Source organism: Cupressus sempervirens, chromosome 3, assembly GCF_028749045.1.
Source record: "Cupressus sempervirens isolate cs-2001-9-10 chromosome 3, ASM2874904v1, whole genome shotgun sequence".
NCBI lineage: Eukaryota > Viridiplantae > Streptophyta > Pinopsida > Cupressales > Cupressaceae > Cupressus > Cupressus sempervirens.
This window is the reverse complement of record NC_143120.1, coordinates 699,057,458-699,080,244: the sequence shown is the minus strand read 5'-3', so window position 1 is coordinate 699,080,244 and position 22,787 is coordinate 699,057,458.

The window sequence follows — 22,787 nt, the reverse complement described above, 5'->3', positions numbered from 1 at the left end:
AATGAAAAACATAAGTCTCTCATCATTTTTTTGACAACTATGCTATTCACTGATCTTAACAAGGTCATGGAAAATACATTGCTCTTTACAATACTTATTGGAAAAGTTAAATTGCAATTAAAAAATTTACATCTTTACAGATACTTATGGGAAAACTCGGATTGCAATTAAAATGAAAATTTTAACATCTTTACATATATGTTTATAGCATTACAATTAAGAAATTTAGAAATATTCCAATATTTAGAACTATTCTCTTACAGACTTGAGGCTACAAGAGTATCCTTCAACCAAGGACCACCTAGATTCTCACTTCCAAACAAGTCATTCTTTTACATAGTTCTTCTTACAAGATTTTTTTCAAAGGACACCAATGAAGTATCATCATTCCCTTTCAATAATTTAATATCTAATAATAACTAGCACTTGCACTCAAAAGAGCAAGGGGTACGTCGATACTGACAGAAGGTGAAAGTATATATAAGATAATTTTAGGCATTTAATATGACATGAGAGGCATGTAAGAAAAAGAAAAATTAGTTGCATTCATATTCTTAAATTCATATAACAAATGTAGAAGAGGAACACAAAAATTGAAGATAGCTACATCCATACAAGTATACTCTAATAAGAACCATTCAATACAAAATATTTAAAAAATCAAGAAAGGAATTATTTATTTTATTTTAAAAATTTACATATTCACAAGTGTTTGTTTAATAACCTACAAATCATAACAAAATAGAATACAAGTATATTTATTTATTTTTAAATTATTAATAGCATACAAACCAAAATAAATTAGCATACTATTATTTTTATATATTTTTTATCAATTAAAAATTATGATGAATAATAGTATGTGTATAGACATTGCATAAAGATCATTCTTTTTGGTTTTTTCCTTCATAAATTAGATTATTAGATACATGCATACCCAAAAATGTACATGTGAAGATAAAATACTAAAGTATAACGTTTTTAAAATCACATAAATAAACTACAATATTTGTAATTACAAAGTGAGTTATGATTAGGAGATGCAAATAAAAGAATGATAACAGTAGTTTCTCCACAAAGAACGCATATTTATTATTCAATTTCATCACAAAGAAACATAATAGATGTCGACAATGTAATACACATGGAGCCTATAGAATTGCGGTGTTCTTGCACTTATTGACAACAATGGGCTTCGAGGTGCATCCACTAGAATAGCATATGCAATCAATGACATATTCAAGGATGACATGTTTTCCCATCTATAACGGACAACATGCCTCCTTGGTCTTCATGGTGCAATCAGAAACATGCACAGTGTGTATCCTTTGGAGTTTGTAGGAAATCACATAGATAAACTACAATATTTGAAATTACATAGATAAACTACAATATTTGAAATTACAAAGTGAGTTATGAGTAGAGGATTCAAGTAAGAATATATGGTATCTTTTCACCATACCTATAACAAAATAACTTGTTACATTAGCAAACAATGATATTTAAATGCATAAATGTAACCTATGTAAAGATTGATGAAGTACACACACACATAGTCATATAAATTAGAGGAAAGTACTACATTTGTTACCTATCCACTCTATATGGAGAGTTGTTTCCATTGAGACTCTTCCTTTTTTTCTTGATAATGGTATATGGATTATCTTTCATTCTTGCATATTGATCAAAGGAGAATGGTGGCTCTATAGAGTGTTTTAACTCTTGATATAGCTATGAAAGTCAGACCTTGTTGTTCTCTTGTACCAATATCAATTGTTGTTCTTTGAAGTGTCAATCCTTGGGATTTGGGTATGGTGAGTACCCATGACATAGATAGTGGGACCTATCTATAATTACCTAAGGTTATAGGTCTTATAGGTAGACTATTTGGATCACCTTGGTCCCAAGGTGGGCCATTATAATTATCGAATCAGATAACCACATATAGAGGTAGGTCAGGGGGCTTACAACTAGGTGTGCACACAATATCTACCACCTCCCCAAGTGATACATTTACAAGGCCCATTTGAATCCAAAGGTTTTTCATTAACATTGTTCATTGGCCTTTACATAGCAATAGTTCTACTAAGTGTAACTAGAAGATTGAGTAATTTAAGCATTTTTCAATTGTGTAGCCTGACTAAATTGTTTGTAGAGTAAAGGTGCATTGATTGATCCAATGCTCTTTGTTCAAAAACAAATATTATTTTATTTGTACATTGCATAAGTAATTCCCAATCTTGTTTAGTTGGATCTACATTTTGCATATTGTACAACACATGATGAAAGTTGATTTGAGTTTGAGTGTCACCTTTTTGGCGAAATATGGTTGTCAATGTGATAACCTTTGTAAATTTATCCCAAAGGTATTTTGCATGTGAGTGTGATGCATATATTGGTTTATCCATGATAGGGGGTAGTTTTGTTAAGTCACCAACAAGAATTATAGATGTACCACCAAAGCATTTTTTTGGTTGATGCGGGAAAGCCTCACACAATCTACTATCTATTTTCAAAAGCAATTTTGGCCCTATGAAGCTAAATTCATCTAGTTTCGAAACACCATTGGACAAGCCATCTCCACATGAAATTCCTCATAATCCTCATAAAGGTATGATTCCAAGCTTCCAGACTTTCAGATTTCCTTGAACTATTGGATACTGATCCACACATGTGTGGCTCATAACCCTTGGGTTGTGTCTGGGGAAGGTTGTTGTGTGCATGTAACTAACTTGATGACATGATTGTGGGAACCATTTTCTAGAGGTTTGAGACTTAGCAAATCATGGTTCTTTAAGTAAAAAAAAAATTTCTTTAGACATTTTAAGAGCGAGGGTGACTAATAATCTTCAAAGGGTTACAAACTCAAGATTTTAGTCACGGTTATACTATCTTTTAAGATATTCCTGTTAGAATGGTCATTGCACCAAAAGAACAATCTGTTATTTCCCAATACAACCACTCAAACTATGGTACACAGGAGGCGGTTAAGCCCTTGATATGAATCTTGAGGGCAGTGCTAAACAAATTTTCAATAATCTCCCCCTCAGCATTACCCAAGGGTCTGAGGATTTGAACATGTGACCAATCCTTGATACAACTTGTTAGAATGGGGTTTCCATTGCAAAAAAAGACCAATCTATTATGATAGTGGCACGCATTGATCGAAAAAACAATGGTTAACTTTCATCTATAGTTGACCTAGATTTTGGGAGGTGTTGATTATAATCGTTAGTTGAACCAGATTGTGGAGACGGGGGATATAATCATGCTCCTCATTACTTTTTAAAGGTGTACAAAGGTGACTGACATGGATATACCTGATTTAAATAACTACGTACTATAATTATAGTGGTAAAGTAACTTCCAATCTGCATTATAAGTTTTCAACCTATTACTAGTAATTCCCTATTTTGGCATATGGATCAATCTAACTATTAAAGGGTATTGTTCATAGCTATCTTTTTTTTTTTGGCAGATGTTTTAGTGTTTTCTTGCATTTTTCAGTTACAAAAATGGTAATTAGGTAATTATTATTTTATTGAAAAAAATATACAAGAATACAATTAGATACTTTAGTATTGTTATTATTATGTTTATTAGGATGGTTTAAATATAATATAATTATAATGAAGACTAAAAAACTAAGTATTATTATTATTATCAAATTATTATTATTAATGAATTTATTAATAATGTTTTAATAAATATTGTTATTTTGATATTAATGATAATGTAAAAGAAATTTAGATTCATATATCCCCACAATCAAACTATTAGAAAATTTAAGTAATTTGTTTGGTTGTTGTTCTTTTGTGGTTGGATTTTGTTTTGTGGTCGGTCTTGTTTTGTGGTTGGCCCTATTTTTTGTTGGTTATGTTATTCTATGTGGACATTAATGGTATAAATATTCATGGTGCAAGGGGTCCTTTCTCTAATCAGCAGTTGTTTGGGGAGTGGACCATTAGTGTAGGAGTAGCAGAGAGTTAGAGAACTCTAGTTATGGTCAAGAAAAAAGGATCAAGGCAGTAGACTTGGTTTCATAGCTAGCACTTATTAGTTCAGTTTCATTTTGCTACTAATTTAGGGATGGATTTGTCACATATATGACCTATGATTGAGGGACGCACAGAGCAGAGTAAAGAAAGCATTGCTAGGAAAACAAAAAGAACTTTTGAAATTGAAACTAAAATTCAATTTCATTCCAAGGAATGTAATTGGTAGTTGGAGACAACCACCTATAAGCATGTTCATACAATTACTATGGAGACAAAAACCCTCAGGGAGCATATTCTTGTACAGAGAGTGAGCAATATGGTATAGATCCTTATCAGAATCATCAAGGCATTCAGATTTGCACACTGGATACATCCAGTGAGTTGTTTGTCTACTAAATTTCAACTCTAATGAATGTGAATGTTTGAATCAAACTAGAAAAAGAAAAAGAGATAAGAAAATTTGGTAGAATATTTCCAAGTTTGTTTTCTTTTGGTATGGAACTAGGTAGTATCTACTATCTTCACTAATTACCATATATCTTATCAATTGAGAAAATTCTTTATTGTTTAACCTCTTTCTCAAAATGTCATTCTTGTTATAGAGTAAGAATTTCATTTAGAAAAAGAATAGATTAAAACCAAAATAATGTGTGTTATTAACTAAGAAGCCTACACATGCAATGGTTTTTATTGCTCAAGCTCTTTATGAAAATGTTGTTCAACTACATGTTATAAACTAACAAACATATTCATTGTTTAAGCTCTTTCTAAAATTGATATTAATGTTATGAACTTAGAAATTAATACAGAAAATAAACCAAAAACATTCAGTAATCCCATCGCATAATTACCTACTTGTAAATCTAGGAACTAGCATATACACTAAAAAAATGAGGGGAGATTACAGACAATAGCAACGAATAAACTTGGAAGTCCACTTACAAAATCCACCTTTGAGAGATGTTAGTTCACATTATATTCTTCCTCCAAATCAAAGTTTTCTTACTTTTCCTGTTGAGGAAAACTAGGTTCCAAGAAAGCAATGCACATAAACCAAATCATTGGTAAAGAATGAAGTAGGTTTTACTTACAAAGGCAGATACGCATGACAAAACCAAGTTACAAACCTCCTTCTACTTCTTTGGAAATTCACTGGAATGAGTTTTGTAGGGAGGATTGTGGAACAAGTATGGCAAGAATGACACACAGATGCATCCTATCACAAAAATGATAGGTCTCAAAACCTACAAAAATTGGTTTTGTTTCCTAACCAATTTTTACCTCTAAATCTATTTGGCCTTGCTAGTTGTAGGCTCATTGAAATTTAGAAGAGAAGTATAAGCCATAGAATTACAAACTCTCAAAAAGGACAATGGAAATTTTCATTTTAACCTTGATCTTAAGCATTGAAAGTGCAGTCACTCCATGTAATAAATCCTTGAAAGCCCTTGTTTGTAATTCAATTGTAGAGAACTTTGTGGAGTAGTCTGATGATCGCAGATAAACAAATACTGGTTGTGCTACAGCATTTGGTACCATCCCTACCCATCTACCATTTCTAAGGGTTTATTGGGAGGGTTCTTCTAAAGTTAGTAAATCTCTTGTAATCAACAAAAAAATGATGGTTTGCAAGTCAATCATGGATTGGAAAAAAGTACATGGCATTTGATTTGGTATTAGCATCTATGAATGCCATTGGTATTGAAAAGGTTTCAATTCTACCAGATATGTTCTTGATGGTACTAGAATTTTTTTAGCCAGACCAACAAAGATTGGTACCAGCTCTTGTTCAAAATGTTTACACTATTCACAGATATTTCCACCACCGTTTCTTGGAGGTTATTAATAAAAGGGTTAAACGGTCGGTGAAATGCTTACAAATCATCAAAAGATATGGTAAGATATTTAAATATTTACAGATATTAGATCTCCAAATTAATATGGTCGGTAAATAAGATTTAGAAGGAGATATGCATTTATTGATGACCAGCCAGAATAGTAGTTGCACTAGTTTAGACAACCTACTAATGGTAAATGATACTAGTATCTCTGAACAGACAGATTTTCCTTGAAATGTTTACTTATAATAGCCTATCGGCTAGTAAGAAATAATTTAGTAGCAGATAGGAAAACACTTTCCTTTTCCATGTTTATATATAAATCAACATGAAAAGTTTGTCGATCACATATATTCTATGTAAATTCCAAGTAATTCCCACAAGAAATGTATTGGTATATTATTAATGCTAATGCTTATTATATAACTAGCACTTGCATCTAAGAAGGTGCAAGGGATAAGTAGGAAATTATAGTAGAATTTTAAATGTGAAAAAATTAAAAAAATAAATTTTTTATTTAAAAATATTGATCACTATTATAATCAACTATTTAAATCTCAATTCTTTACTTCTCCCCTAAACCCAACTCTAAGGAGAGTGTGGATTTACTTGTCCTAGATGCTTGACACTAATACGTTCTCCAGATTTACTCCAACTTTTTGTACACAACACTAGATCTACCAACTCCTAGAACTATAGAAAGAATATAAGAGGCTTGTCTATATAAGAATTATGATTGCTTTGCATTACAAAATAGATACATTCATATAATACTTATAGATACAAATCTAATTATTAGTACATAAGTATTTCCTATATGTAATAGGTCATACATATATTTATATATATGTAATAAATAATATAAATATCATGTATATATGACAATGCATAATGCTACCTATAATTATAAATATATATAACTACCAATATTAACTTTACAAATATGTCGTTAGATATGTATCATATTCCTTAATTCTTCTACATCATTTATTTTTATTATTTGTTAATTAATTCCCCTTAAATTATAGTTATTTATGAATTATATAAAACGATATATATATATATATTTGTATCACTTATCAAATATAGTTACCAATATATTTTTAATTTAGGAGGCAATTGGTGAATAGGCAACAAGTTAGAGGGCAGTGTTGTGGTGGGTTGTAGCGGCATGGGGGTAGTCGCTTTGTGGTACCCTTTTTTAATAGGATGCACTTTACTAAAGAATTTTATTTTTATTTATTTATTTATTATCCTTGTAAAGCATATGCAAGGATGTACGACCTTGAGGAATTTTTATTTTTTTTTGCCTCAAAGGTCAACAATGACCAAATTAGCAATTGAAAGTTAGAGATGGAGGCGAGTGGTGCTAGGGTTTCAATGGGAAGTGATGGTGGCCAAGATGCATTGGTGACCTCTAGTGCAACAGATTGGGGTTTTTTTTCCTTTCTATCTTTGATCTCCCAAGATCTATTGGTGGTCTCTAGTGCTACAAATTGGGGCTTGTTGGCCCTGATGTCTCTTCTTTCCCAAGAGCACTTTGTGTGGGGGTTATCCCTACCCAAAAATTTATCGTGTGGGAGTTGTGGTGGTCTATGGAGGTCTTTAGGGATCTTCCTTGTTTGGAGTAGTGTTGTAGGATGGAGGGGTTGTCTACCTTCAATAGTTGGGTTAGATCTCTCCTCCCCTGTAAAACACTTATTCTTTGGTGGAGGTGTTATCTAGTCTTCTTGTTTACTTTCTTGCATCCTATTGAGGTGGAGAACCCTATTGAGGTGGGGGAAAAGCTTATGGAGGTAGTTGTTTGTTGAGGGAAAGTGGTGGTGAATGGGTTCAGTGGGTACTCTCCTTCTGTTGTTGGCAAGAATCCCTTTTATTTTGCAAGGGATTGGGATGGATAGAGCATGTTTGAACAATATACTTCACATGGTGAACAAGTCACAACTCTGCAAATAAACGCTTTGGTGCAGAGATGAGTGTTACTTCTTTTGAGGGTGGTCTAGGTCTTCCATTTTACTTCTACATTTATAGCTCCTATGGAGGTAGATAAATCTCCTATTGAGGTGGAGATCGTATTTGGGAAATGGGAAGAAGAGGAGACTCTTATCAAGATGTTGTGTACTTGAGCTACTTTTAGTATCCTAGTCAGCAGAAGAAGAGGGGGCAACTCTTAACTCTAGGGTTTGGTCTTCCTCCTCCCTGAACCTCTCATTTCTATTATGGTGACATGGGAGTTTTGGGGATGATGGAAGAATTTTGACTACATTTTCCAAAGCTGGAGGTTGAGCTTTGCTTGGACCTATGGTTGGAAGATACTTGTTATGTTTGCCAAGGCTAGAGGTATAGGGTTGATGCACCGAGTTGTGGTGCCAAAAACATGACACAAAAAACAAATTTTTAAACTTCTAAAAGCGTGCATGCACTATAACACACACATGCTTGGGCTTAGGCTTGGCTTGTGAAGCCCAAGCCAAAGCGTGTGTGCACTTTTTAAAATTACAAGTTTTTATATATGGGCTACAAACCTGCAGTCCATTCCATTCCATTTCTTTTCTTTTTATTGATTCCTTCTGTCTCCTCAACAACGCACATATGGTTTGTAAAAATTGAAGAATTTTCTCACTCACCTCCTCAAAATGCCTCCTCATCGCCAAAGATCAAGATTGGATCACATAGTATGTTTTCTACTCTCTTTTTTGCATTTTTTTATATGTTTTTGCATTGTTTTGTAGGTTTTTTTAGTTTTCTTTAAATGTATTTATTATTTAGATTGCAATTGGTTTCTTATCATGAAATGTGAATAATCAACTGCCAAATCCCTAGTCTGATCAACAAAATAAAAATGAAAACCCTCCACAAGATCCAAAGAAAAACCTTCCACAAGATGAAAATCAAAACCCTTCACAAGAAGATCAATAAATTATGCAACCTCCACCGATTGAAAGACCTCCTCCTAGCACCCAAGACAACATAATGAATGAAATAGAAAGAAAAAAAATTGGATTAGAAGTAATCATTGTTAGGTTGAAAGTTTGTGGAAAAATGAATCCTATGAGAACACAATTGGCTTCCTCCCTTGAGTCCATTATGAGCCATGTAGCTTCTTTTAGTGGCTAGTTATATATTTAGTGTGTTAAGAGAGAAGAACAAACAAGATATTATGCAAACAAATTATCCTATAAAGATATAAGGAAAAAGGACATAGCAAAAGGTAGCATTTTTGCATTGTTTAAAAATCCTGGAGAACAAGACACTATTAAACATACAACTAAAAGATTCCCCATCCATTGGTGCATACATGATGATATTAGAAATAAATTTTGGAATAGATGGTGGATGGTCTTTGATGCTCCTCTCTGCAATAATCATGAGGTACTCTGCAATTCCCATGTCATATCCATCCATCTTCTCATGAAAACCAAAATATACCTCATCATCTTTATCAAAGTCATATGTTACCTCTTCATCAAAAAAAAATTGTCTTCTCCTCTAAACAATCCTGCTAAATGGTAAGACAACTCTCCTTTTGATTTGTAGATACCAACTCAAATAACATTTCATCATCTCTTCAAACCCCTAAGTGAATTCAGCCCAAAACTAATCCAACTTGGCCACTAGGTTCCTTTAAATGTGCAATTGCCTCACATTAACAATCTAATTGGAAGACTCTAGCTACCTTACACTTGGTGATCTACTTTTCATATTCATAACCTGTCTCAATTTGGCAATCTTCTCACTAAAGGAAAACACCATCTCTCACATCAAGGTTTCATAACCAATATCATACATCTATTAGTCCTCTACAATTGCAAGAAAAAATCACAATCTTCCACCTCACAATAAATATTTCTAGGGATCCACAGGAAATCAATCCACCATACAACCAACACATGATCAAAAAGATTCTCTAGCACTACTTGATATAGTTCAAGACTAGGTGTACCCCACTTGGAGGTGACATAGCCCCAAAAAAAAATCACATAGAAGAGTATAGACAATAACACAAATTCATATCACCTAAAAAAATTATTCTCATAATATCACATCTATAGTATTGACTGCAAGGCCTTCCGGGTTAGGACCAATACAAAGAAGAATACAACTCAATCCTCATATGTGAAGATTCACCTCCTAGCCATCTTCCCTCAAGATGCTCCTAGCTACTCCACGCTTAACTAAATAATGACAAGATCCTCCTAGCTACTCCATGCTTAACTAAATAATGACTCTAGATATCACAAGACCCTCTACTTATACCAAACCAAGCCACATGTTATCCTAGCAAGTCACATTAAACAAAATCTCGCATTAAATAAACACTCAAACCAAAAGTCATCCTAGCAAATTAAATAAGATTTAGGATAGGCCCCAAGTTACAATCATAACTAATTTGTTAGATAAAATAATATTATGTGGTCTTAGACATAAGATCATACGCCATCCAATGATCCACATCTAAGATAACATTAGCCAACTCCCATAGATCAAAGCTTACAGAAATAATCTCCAAATTCCACCTAGGAAATAATGAACACATTACCAGTAGCCACCAAAAGAGCTCTAACTTTAATATGATCAATCCAATCATTATGTACACATAGGACATGGTTCAACAATATTTCTTAGACATAACTCTAACCATTCAAAACATAGGGTCTATAAAATCCAAGCTTGATTATCTTGCATCATGATAAGTATATGATCTTTCCATTTCTTATTGGATATGAAACAAAATTTGAAAACCTATTTTACAAGAACAATTCCTCCATCTAGAATATGTTTAAATTTTGTATTTTCAAATCCCTATGTTCCTTGAGATGTGAAATGATTCTAGGCATAATTTCCTTATACTCAACTTTCCACTCCTCAAGTACTTTAATGTTGGACTTACAAGACTCATTGGCATGAAGATTATAGTAAGGTAATTGGTAATACTTAGCATAACAATGTGTTGTCATTAATTGGGAACCGCTCAAAGATAATCAAAGTGTTGCAAGGAGAAGATGAAACCATTGATAGAAATTTGTATTGATTAACATGTATTTAGTGGTTCAATCGAAGTAATGACTGAAAAATAGGAAAGCAAACAAGAGGATATAGGATCAAGGCCAAAGGGTCACCAAAGATGTGAAAGGATATAAGGACAATGAAAATGAGTTATATGGAACACATACAATTTGAAGGATTGGAAGGACACAAGGGAAAAGGCTACATATAGACTCACAGAGGGATTGGAAAGCCTACTAGCTTAGACCCTACTAGTAGGTATCACAAATATTTTTTGAACAACTTGATTATGAATTTTAAATTTGAGTTTAATCATTATTTGTTTTGGTTAAAATTACCTAGAAATCAAAAAGTGTATAAGGACACATATATTTCATTTTATTGAGTTTTTTGTTGTTGTGGTTGTTAAAAGATTATTGTCCATATTGAGTGTGTAGGATAGTGAATAAGATCATAGTTGTAGAGAAGAGAATTGAACAACATATGGGCTATTAAGAACAACAAGGCAGAAGTGATCTAGGAAGTTCATGAGACAAGCAAGAGAAAGGAAGAAGATAAGTACATCTTCAAGGAAACATAACAGAGATCTACAAGGAAAACCAATGATATTCTTAGACCACTCACTTAGATTTCTTCTCACCATTTCATCCATTTGTAAGCCTTTGACAAGGAAATCTTTTCTAGTAATATTTGTAGATCCTCTTATAAGGTGTCTCCTAGGAAAAGATTTGTAAATCCTCTAACTAGGTAGTTTTGACAAGATCTTTTAATCGTCATAGGTTATGAACATTCCTATTAGGATGTGTTGTCAGAAGGAACAGTTATAGCCTTTAATAGGGCCACCCTTTACATGCATTCTAAGGGCTAGTGGGTATATTGCTCCCATTATGATTTTCATCCTCTCATCGATGGTTTCCATGTACAAAATCTCTAAGTTATTGATGTATGTTTTTGTGTGTGATTTTAATTGCTTTTATAGTGTTGCATTCATTGCTTTATTTCTATTTATATCATTTAGTTTATTCAACTAGGAACAAGATTAACCAATGATAAAGTTCATACTGATTCCCCCCTCATCTCAGTATTGGTTGGAGCCAAAAATTAGTATAAGAGCTCAAAACTTGACTATAGCAAGCCTAACAACTTGAAGATCTAATTGAATTCTTCATACTATAGAAATATCCCTTGATACTGTTGAGGGTTTGAAGGACAAGGTGAGAAATCCCTTAACCAAAAGAAAGAAGCTAATGAAGAAGTTGAGTGAAATCCAAGAGCTTTTTGAACAACTAGAAGATCAAAAGTGGATTTGAAGAGTCTGATCAAGTCATGATAACTAATCTAATGGCTAATAAAGAGAAGCTAAAGAAAACCATTACACAAATGAGGAAAGAGACAAAAGAGATGGAAAAAGGAGTAAGAAAAGAAAAAGAGGAATGAGATAGTTCCATCTTAGCCAAAGTGGAAGCTAAGAAAGAAGCAAGGAGAAAGGGTGCACATATAGTATAGATAAGAGAGGAGAACAGTCATCCTTATATGAAGTAGTTCACATAGTTCTTGAGAAAGTACTCAAACTAATTGGAGAGCTTAGGAGTACAAATGAAAGGAACAAAAAGTGAGAAGATTCAATGAGAACTCAAAAAATATTGAGGAACAACTACATGTTCAAAGAAGAAACAAAAGTATCACCAGTATTTTTAAGACTAGAGAAAGTGAGACTTCAAGAAGTCGAGATACACATCTCCAACGAGTAAGAAACATGTCAACCCACTTTTTATTATTGTGGCAAGAAGGGAAATGTTCCAAATGTATGTTGGTTTAAGAAAATATCACCTGCTGAGCATTGTATTTTTTATGGGTATAGTAATAATTTCCATCTATGTGGTCATACCGCATGGATGTGCATGTCTCATTTTAGTGTGAAAAGAGTAGATGGAAACTACTACCACTACTACTATAACAAGTATGGGCATAGAGCTGAAGATTGTAGATCAAGAAAAGATCTAACCAATCATCTTCAAAATCAATGAGTCCCCCTAGAAGGAACAAGTTTGCTACACTCATTTGTACTACCTATGGGAATGATGGTTATTCTACAACACATTGCAAGTTGAGAATGAGTTAGAGTAACAACTCTAGACCATGGAAAGGTACCAAAGTAACATGCAACAAGTGGCACAAGATTGGGAATCTTTCTAGAGAGTACAATAGTAGTAGAAGAGAAAATGTCAAGGTTGTAGACAAAGAGCAATATGAGAAGGATTTTGCCAAGATCTAGATGAAGAAGAGCGAGGAAGAAGAGGTGTTGAAGCTTGTAGAGGATTTAAATTAATTTTTTAGTAGTGAGACCTTTGAAGTAAATTAAGATAACTCAAAACTAGAGAGGTTATGAAAGAAGAAAAAATCTTACACTGGTCCCCTAGTATAAACTAGTAAGTTACAATGTGGCAAGAAATGTTACTGAGTGATTGAACACACTGGAAAGTATGCACCACCTCAGGGATAACTTTAATAAATCCTATCCAAAAAAATGTATAAAATAATGGTGAATCCAACATTACATTTTGGGGAAAAATTAATTTCTATCGCCAATTTTTTTCAACATTGGGAAAACTTTAATTTGAGGGGCAATTTTACTCTGGCCATTGTGTGTGAGAAATGTGGATCATGCATCTGCAAAACCAACACACTTCAATAATACATTAGATCATAGGGTTACCTATGAAACCATCCTATTGCTCTCTAACTAAGGAATGAGTATGTAAATGGTATTAATCGCTCTCAGAATTAAGACCAAGTCACTGACAATAGCACCCCTAGAATGAGAGATTCAAGCTAGCATGAATGCAAGATTCAAACTTAGAATTCAAATATTAAGCTAGCATAGAGTACAATCAAGCGAGGAAATAAAGAAATTAAGCTAGAATTGAAAGATATAATTAGAATTGAAATGCCAGAATGCTTAATCTAACAGAGTTTCTTTGCTCTAAAAATTACCTCCCTTAGCTCTTAGAATGCCTTGTATTTATAGATTTTTCCAAGGGCTTGGGGTATAATTTGATCCAACCATGGTGAGGTTGGGGGTTGATTATTTTATTCATGGTGGAGATCCCACTAGAATAAATAATGTAGAGTGGAGATCCCACTCGAAATAAACAATCTGAAGTGGAGATCCCACTCAGAATAAATAATCTAAAGTGAAGATCCCACTCAAAATAAAAGAATAAAAAATCTAAAGTGGAGATCCCACTCAGAATTAACAATATGAAGTGGAGATCCCACTTAGAATAAACAATCTGGAGTAGAGATCCTACTCAGAATAAACAATCTGAAGTGGAGATCCCACTCAGAATAAATAATCTAAAGTGGAGAACCCACTCAAAATTGTTTAAGAATATCCTTGGACCCCATAAAGAATAAAATATTCATTTATGGATAGGGGGTCTCTTATCAATATTAAATTAATTTCCAAAATAATGACTCATTAATGCTTATTCCAAAATTAATATTCATGTGTCACAATTGAATGAGTTCAAATTGATTTGACTTGTTTGATTTATTTGAACCTATTCCATTCCAAGTTGTAATTCTACATTTAAGGATGTGATCAATTTTGGGTGATTACATTTGCCCCTCTTTGAATTGATGTGCAAGCAGCACATTGATTCAAAGAATAGTTTGATTTGAAGTGTAGAATGAGAATTAAGATCGGTTCTAATTTTGATTGTATGAAGACTAATTGATAATATTTTTAGGACTATCTCAAGAAAAAACTTAGTCCTCCAGAGTTAGGGTTAGAATGCACCAATACCAATCCATAAAATAGATGACAAGACCTATCATGAGTTGTAGAAATATCCCTAGAATGAGGCTTAATCCTCAAGAGTCAGGGTTAGAATGCCTTGATAATTGTCCATCGAGCTATTATTTGAGCTTTCATAAGTTTGATTGATATAACTAAGAAAAAGTCAATTGGTCGATCGATTGATAGCATAGATAGAAGATGGTGTGAGATACAAAGAGTAGAGATGCCTCTAGCAACGAGGACTTTGAGTTTAGATCAAGTTGATAGATTGAAGCAAGATTTGAAGTAGAATTTTGAAATAGAATTTTGAAGAAAGATTTCAAGTAGAATTTTTGAAGAAATATTTGAAGTAAGATTCAATGATGTAATCATCCTGCCCCCTCGGGAGCAAAATCAAAAGATGATACTTCAAAAAAAGTGATGTAGACTAATAGATGTGAAGATGTAGATATGATGAGTGATTCAGAAGAATGTAAATCATATTAGCATAGATTGTAGAAAGTGTGGAGTCCATTCAAAGTGATGTGAGGGTCCATATGACCAAGTTTGACCAAGTTTGATAATGATTTTCTCAAAGTTGAAGAATATTAGATTTTGATTTTGATCCAAAAATGGACTCATGATGATCAAATTAAGGAGGGGATGATGAAATGCAATCCATGTTGAATATTCTACCCCTTGTTTTGTCAAAGGCTAGTCAAAGAGCTATGGGAGACATTTTGTAGTGCAAAGTTGAGCTGAAATGAAAACCTAAAATGAATGCAACCCTAGGACTTAGTCACTGAATCAGTATGGTTTAATTTTCATCATTATGCAGAAAAAAAATGATATAGTACAATCATCACTAGTTCAACCATGGCAATGTGAATACTTTATCATTCCAAGCCAATATGTATGTGAAAAGAAAATTATTTACAATAATTACCAATATGTACAATAATTACAAAAATTTTGAGTAAAACACCATAGTCAGAAAATAAAGAAAAAGTTCATATTTTTCATCCTGGCTTCTCTAGTCTTAGACATCATTGAGTTGCTAGAAAAATCATGACAGAAAAAAAAAAAAAAAAAAAAACATTGTGTAATCTTCATGTGCATGTTTGTTTGAAGAACAATTATAAAAAATAGTATGAAATTTGTCGCCATGCAGAAAATAAAGCCAGTGATAGAACTGTGTACATTTCTCAACAAGTGTAAATAACAAACCCATTGTAGAAAATAGTTGAAGGTTTGTTTGTTGTGATAATATTTTTGGATGCTGATATGATTCGACCAAGTAAAGATTGGATAAATCATTGTTGTAAAGAATCTTACAATTTTCATTGCATGTGATGTGTTTGTCGAAGTGTGTTAGTTTTGGCTTGTTTGGAGGACAAGCATGAGTGCACATGGGAAGCATCTTTTGGAAGAAACAAGAGTGCAATGCAACTGTTGAAAGGCATTATGTTTGATATTTTGGCAAGACGAGGTTGGTTTTTGTGTGATTGTTATGTGTCGTGAGATGTGCAAAAATTAATCAGAGTGGCATTATTGTGTGTCATTTTAAAAAATATGGTGGACAACTCTTCTGCTCCTAAGAAGTTGGTAGTGTGTAGCAGAAGGTATTGAGAGTTTGTTTCCATAAATAGGTGAACAAGTCTTAATGACTCAATTCATAGTGTGTCGAAAGCATCAAAAGACTCCAAAAATCCATAAGAAGATAGTTATATCTGTTTGTGTACAAAAATAGCCATGGTAGGATCACAAGAAAAATTGCAACAAGAGTATCAGATGGAAGAAGCAAAGTTTGGAGGATGGGTGAACGATGATAGTAATAGTGTGGCAGATAGAACGTAGTGGAGAAGACACAAAAGAGCAAACTGTAGCCGATCAAAAGCAAGCAGAGCATCCTCTCATCAAAATGTGCATTAGTGTGAATGGGAAGTTGTAGAGGCAAGTCAAGGTGAATTGCCCCAGGATCCAACAAAATAAAATGAGGAAGATCCTACCCTACTATAGATTTTAGTTGAAAGTGCGATGCAGATCACAGGGAAAAATGAGAGTGGAGAAGATTGAATCTCCATGTGATGGGATGCAACTAGAAGAGAGCAACATGTACATCTACTTTACTGATAGCCAGATAGAAGATCAAGCGCCTATAGAAAAGGCTACCCTAGTCATTGAGAAAGGAATTGGGGTGAAGCCACTAGCATCACCATTTTGGCATGGAAAGAATATCTTGGGGGGAATGATCAATTTATCTGTAGAGAAGATGAGTAGTTCTGTTATGTCTTCATTTCATCCTTTAGAGAAGCACAACCTAGTATTATCTTGCAACTAGTTCATGATGCAGTCATGGCGATGGAAGTAAAGCTAAAGAAAGCATTGGTGGTAGAGATAGAGAAGGTCGATAACACAGGGAAAGATGCAAAGTTCTTTCAAGGTTTGATTGAGAGAGCCCAAGAAGATGGAGCATGTGAGAAAGCAAAACAGGAAGAAGCAATGTTGGCAAAAGAACAAGCACAAGCAGAGAGTATAGTGGCATATCTAGTAGTAGAGCGGGCATCATTGGAATAAATTCACAATGAGATGGTGTTGTTATGAGCTCAAGTGGAAGCATTTAGAGAAATTGTGGCAAAGACTAATGCCATATCGTATCGATCACAAGATCAATTAAATGTTGCCAACACAAGGATCACCCACTTTATGAATCAGATGCATGAAGTGAAGCATGAGAGGGAGTCCTAGAAAATGAATGTGAATACATATAAGGTAGAATGGGACATCTCTTAACAGGCAACAATGCTACCTAGGGCAGTGAGACTGTGGTCAAATATGAATGAAGTCTGAAAGTGGTCAGAGAAGCTTGCATGAGAGGCAGCATACTGCATGGGATTGTATCATCAGGTAGTCGCTCCAGAGCATAAGAGAGGAATATCCTTCTCAGATAGAATTTTTATGACACAAATGAACACTATGTTGAGATGTGGCCATATCCTGATCTCTATGGATACAATTTGGGAAGGTGCAAGACTGACACTAGGAGCTTCATCATTTGGAACTACAGAAATAGGAGTGGGAATGCCACTTGTTGGAAATCCAAATATCTAGCCTCCACGAGAAGGAGCTCAATGAGCATTTTTTTTATGTTTTGGCTTTGTGCGTTTGTAACCAATGCTTCAAATGCTCATTAATAAAGTGCATATTGTTTTTGTTTCTAAGCATTGTCTCAAATGTGTATCACCTAATGAGATGATCTTAATTCAATATAAATGTTTAGAATTTTTGGAATTTTGTGAATATTTTTGGGGTTTTAAAAAAATTAATTTTTTTTTTAAATTTTGTTGATATATAGATGTTTTTGGTAGTTTTCAAATGTAAAGCTTAGCATAGCTCAAACAGTTTTAGTTTTTAGTTTTTATATTTGGTATAAGTGGATTGATGTCATGTTTGAAAGTCATAGTGTGAGTGCGAGAAATCTCTATAGTAAAGATGCAGTTAGAACAAATGGTGATTGAAGTGAGAGAGTTTCTAAGAAAACTAAAGGAATCTCATTGTAGTACAGCGATAGTAGACAGACTCAATTAGAACAACTGGTGACTAACATAAGAGAGACATTCAGAAAGCATAGGATATTTCTCCCTAGAATAGGTAGGTTGCCCCCTAAACTTATGACCGATTTCAATCCATGTAGGTATGAGCAATGTTTTGAAGTTAGCTGAGAGCTTATGCACAAGTGAAGATAACAAAGCTACATCATAAAACTTGCAAAGAGAAAATCACTGAAAGCAGAAAAGAAAAGAAAAACACAGTTGTACATGAATGTTCAACATATTTTTGGATTTTTTGGATTTTTATATTTTTTTTTGGTATTATCAAGATGTCTATTGCTAATTTTTCACTAGGATAATGATTTTGTCAGGACTTTTTGCAATTTTTAGCATTTTTTTTAGAGATATCTAGCTCTCAAGCACGATCACATTGGTTTGTCCCCAGTGTCTAGCAAGGTGTAGGAAAAGATGAGTAGCAAGTTGGTGGATAAGTAGAGATGGATAGGAAAGGAATATGAAGCAAGTGAAAGTGATCCCTAAGGACTAACTCCTCAAGAGTACCCAAGCTAGGTAAAAGGAAATAGCAATATGGTGTAATGGAAGGTAGCATGTAGGATATTGACATGATGTCATGAAATGTAAGTTATCCAAAAGAATGGGCATGTCAAGAGGTTTCTAAGAACTAATTTTTATTTTTATTTTCTTTTGATCAAGACCAAAGGGTCAAGTGAGTAGGATAGAAAAGTTTAGTATGGAGGCTATGAGATGTGGGATACGCAAGATCATGATAGGAAAATTGATAAATAAGATAGCCAATGCTCATAGGAAAATCAACTATGTCAAGATCAAAGGTGAAAGAGCAAATAGATGGGTGATGGAAGAATTACACATGATACTTGTTTGCCAATTTTTCATCATGGTATTTGTCCAAAGTGCCACATGAAGTGGTTTTCACCATAGGACATATTTATTTTTATTTTTATTTTTTTTGCTACCAAGGTGCCACAAGAAGTCATTTTTGCCAAGGCACTCTTTTTTTTTGAATTTTTAGAAAGAGCTCAAACTTTGATTTCAAGTTAAACAATGCTCTTATAAGAAAGATAAGTCATGATAAGTCAATGCTATACCAAGGCATGCTCAAAGATGCTAATGAGGTAATGGAAGGGAGATGTTAGTAAAATGAAAGGTTGATGGAGAATAAGGTTTTTGGTTTTGGATAGATAGAAGGAGAATGGATAAAAGGGAAGTGTAGGCTTCAAAAGATTGTAGAAGGGTAGGTGTGAAAGTGGGAAAGATCAACAAAGGCACACACCTCGAAGGGTAGTGGAATATTTGAGTAGATATGGATAAGATAGCTTGAGCTTTTGATGTAGGAGATGGTAGAATAGTTTTAGAAAAAGATGGAGTGGAAGGTATTGAAACCTTTTTAGGAAGATGTTTGGAAGAAGATGGAGTGGAAGCCTTTGGAAGCTTGAATGTCAACTTTGATTTTTTTTCAATATTCAAGTCCTTCAAAATAAACTTGGGAATCCATATAGCATTTGATTTCTCATTAGATGCTTTAGATCATATTTCTTCCATAATGGATTTAGGAACCCATATTTTCTTTGATTTTGTAACAATATACCTTTGTGGTCTCTTTTGTGCATTTTTTTTCTTAGGATTCACATGTTCTTTAGAGGAGACATAGTGATTATTTTTAAATGGATTCTTGTGTTTGCTCTTAAGTTGATCATCCAAATTGCTTCCAAAAGGCTAGGAACTTGTGGATAACGAAGGTTGATATGGTTTGTTTAGATGGAAGACTTTATATGAAGGACTCAAGGATATATATCTTTGTTGACCTTATGGTAGGGTAGGAAAAGTAGATAATGAGTTAAGAGTAGAATTAGGAGATGGAGGAATATAAGGTCCCAAAATAGATGGAAGGTTTGAAGGCTTTAGCTTAGATGGATAAGGACCAAGTATAGATTTAGAAGATACAAATGGATAGTGGATAGGATATCAACATCCTTAGAGTGAGCAACATGACCTAGGCCATTACTAGACTCAGATGTAAATTTAATAGGAGGAACACCTTTTATAGGAGCACATATAGCTTCAATGTAGATTTGAAGTAGATGTAGAGAAGTAGAACAAGAGGGTGAGAGAATACTTTTATCTTCACAAGGAAGTTTAGGTAGCATAGGAAATGTATCCTTCTCTTGATCTTCACTAATCTTGTTAGGGATGGTGGAAGGAATATCATGATCTTTCCTGGTAGAGAGGCATGATATGGGAGATGGAGGACTATGTGGCTCTTGAGATTGAGGGATGGCATCTTGAGGGAGATGAGAGGGTTCTTGACCTTGATCTTTAAGTTTTTTAGAATCCTCTTGACATGGATTCACTTCTAAGGACAAGGTAGAATGTGGAGTTTGCATGGTAGGATCTTGAAGAGATAGTGAAGGACTAGCTGGAGTGGGAGTAATAGGAGTAGTCAGGCATGAAGGTTTTGGATATTTAGTTTGAGTAGTATGGGAGAGGTTTGCAGCTAGGTCAATATTAACTTGGCTTTCTTTTAGAGGTAGCCCTTGAGGGTACACGTAGTCAATAGAGAAAGTAGTGAGTTATTTATTCAGTGGAGGTACGTTGGAAAGCTTAGATGCTTTAGAAGGTGATGGCATGTCAATAGAAGTAGAAGTCACATTTGAACCATTACTATACATGGTTTCATGATATTGATCAAACTTGAGAGTAGTATCTTTAAAAGATATTTTCTTAAGTTTTGGAATTATGCCTTCATCAAATAAATCTTAGATTTTATTTTTCAACTCCATACAATATGAAGTTTTATGTAGATTATGTCTATGATAGGCACAATAGTTACTCATAAAGTAGACTCTAGCCAAACTGATTTTAGGTAAAAAAATGAGTTTTTTTTCAAGAAGTTCTTCCAAAGTTGATTCATAATATTTTCCCAAAGTGGTGAAATCACGCTTTGGTTTAGGTTCCCAAGGTTTTCCTTCAAAGATACTTCTAGATTTCTTGGGTATTTGTGCATTGTTCTTAGATGGCTTGGATTCAACATCATAAGAAGTTGATGGTTTGCTATCATTGGAGGAAGGAGAATAATCTTGCCAAGAGAATTTTTTTGATGATGCGTCATCTTCTTCCTTTAGTCTTTGAAGTTGAGTGCTCATTGATTGGATTTGTTTCTTCATGTTTGCAATAAGTATGGCTTCTTCCTCAGTAGGAATGTTGGATTTAGTGCATTTGTTGTTAGTCATTTTGATGTACTATGTTTCAAGTAGTAATAGCTAGGTTTTAGAACATAAGCCCACTACAAAAAGAGAAATAACATAATGTTTACAACCATAGACAAGGACCACACAAGAACATAGCCTCAAAGTGAGATAAGATTTTTTATACTAAGGTACGAGTAGTCTAAGTAATGGCTAGAACAACCAAATATTATGACTATAGTCACCAAGTATGACAAGCACTGAAGGACAAGAACAAGAAAACTAAGAAATGAGACTAGGTTGAGTGTAGGTCACAAGTTGTTAGCTAAGCAAGATGTTGTTTGAAACTATTTGAAGATGGAAAAGTGGTAAAATGTTGTAGGTAACAGACTAGACTTAGAGTGCAGATAGCTCTAACAGAAAATTTAATAGTTTTGAGACAAGATCCTAAACGGGGTCAAAGCACTATAACCCAAGGTGTAAACAAGCTTCTAACATTAGGGTAAATTGCCTAATTTGAACCGGATCATCATAGGAAGACTAGAAATTATAGGATAGAAAAGAAGCTTGATCATAAAGTCTCAACTCAGGAAGTTAGATTTTATTCATTTTAAATATCCAACTACATGTGATTAATCTTGAATCATGTGCTAAGCATGCAAGACAACAATCAGGGACTTCAAGAAAACATCTTCAAACAATGAGCAAAGGATAAAGCAACCTTGCACATAAACAAGAATAGTGTAGTAGTACCAATCTAATCCCTAGAACCACCACTGTGTATGTTCTCAAAATGTTTTCCAATCATGCACATAGTCCTAGAAAATAAAATTTGGCAGCACTATGGTTCTTAGTAATGTTCCACTTTGCAGCTTTTGAAATCTAGAGTTGGCGAAATCCAATCTCGGTGCACCAAGGTTTTGACATATTTTGAGAATTTAATAAATTAGAGATACTGAGGAGATCTAACAACCCAAAAAAAGACTACACCTGTGGAGATTTCCCCCACAAGGACATTTATATAGTGATTTCTATTACCACGTCAAAAATGGTTTTTACTGCTTGAGGTTCCTTCCACATGGTTGACCCAATAAAGGGAATATCCATTATAGTTAACCCTCTCTAATCAAGAAAGACTCACAAAGTTGTACCACATGGGGACTTGCTTTGAATTCAAGGGTTCCAAGTTTTTGATGTAGCCAAAAGGGAACAGAGCATAATCCTCTAGCCTCTTCACCTTATCCAAACATAGCAAACAAGATTCTTTGACATGCTAATTTGAAACCACCTCACCAATTTTTTTGGAAAAGCCAATAACTAACACCACCAATCTCAAAAGAGAAAGTAGTAATGGATGTTGAGGACAAACCCAAGCAGAATAGTGAGAT